Source organism: Sinocyclocheilus rhinocerous, unplaced genomic scaffold (assembly GCF_001515625.1).
Source record: "Sinocyclocheilus rhinocerous isolate Xijiao unplaced genomic scaffold, SAMN03320098_v1.1 scaffold15789, whole genome shotgun sequence".
NCBI classification, from domain to species: Eukaryota; Metazoa; Chordata; class Actinopteri; order Cypriniformes; family Cyprinidae; genus Sinocyclocheilus; species Sinocyclocheilus rhinocerous.
This window is the reverse complement of record NW_015631252.1, coordinates 60-945: the sequence shown is the minus strand read 5'-3', so window position 1 is coordinate 945 and position 886 is coordinate 60. Positions and strand designations below refer to the sequence as shown.

At 38.1% G+C, this 886-nt stretch overlaps 1 long non-coding RNA gene across 1 annotated transcript; it reads right to left on the bottom strand.

Annotated features, from left to right (window-relative positions):
* Nucleotides 1-95: 95 nt before the first annotated feature.
* LOC107741700 (uncharacterized) lies at nt 96-649 on the bottom strand. The gene is made up of 3 exons (XR_001640225.1): nt 584-649; nt 336-446; nt 96-170 (listed from the first exon to the last, which is right to left on the bottom strand). It is a non-coding gene; the product is annotated as an uncharacterized LOC107741700 (long non-coding RNA).
* Between the last annotated feature and the right edge of the window lie 237 nt (nt 650-886).

Below are 886 nucleotides of genomic sequence, written 5' to 3'. Positions count from 1 at the left end.
AAACAATCGAAAACCAATTAATCAGACAAACTGATTATCTGTCTCTCTAAACAACAAAGCACAGATTTTAGGAGAATTAATCTGTGAGGAATTACCTCAGATAGTCTGTGGAGAATCAGTGACAGAAGGCCATCACACATGCCCCAACCTGCAGGTAAAGGGTTATGTTCCTATACGAACGGGAGAGAGAGCAGACAGATGGTGGGAGGGGGAGAGGAAAAGAAAGAGAGAGAAAGAGAGTAGGGAATGACTACACTGGATTTCATCACATCAGTGACATTAATTACTCCAAACAGAGTTAACCCTTATTCACAGTATAAATAATGAAACTGTACCTCTGCTGTGTCTGTCAAAATATTCCCCAAAAAGGCTGTAAGCCTTTCCATACTGACATTCACAGATATACCACGGCGCGTGAACAAGGTTAAGACTGCTGTTGCCAAAAGCTGTAGGAGAGACCACAAAATCACAACTGTAATGCAAATGAAACTAGACATCCTACGATTGTTGTACTTCATTTTTCCAGTTTAAAAGTGCATTTGACGCAAACTAGAGAGAGAATCGTTCAGCTAGAGACACTTACCGCTGAGCGCTTTGGGTCTCGACAGAGAAATACCGATATAAATAGCTGACAGAGATCCTCAGCTCTGATGAGAGAAAATATTTTTCATAAAATAACACTTAGATTAAAATTTCACTACAAGCCCCCGCAGCAGTTGGGATAACAACAGCCCAACAAAGGGTTCTCTAATTAACACTAAATATTCTTTCATTTTAAATAAGGGAACAATAGATTTACTGAAGTAATGAAAGTAAAAACAATTTCAGTTTGGGGAAAAAATTTATTTTAAAGTCCCCATGAAATCAAAATTAAAGTTTTTTTGGG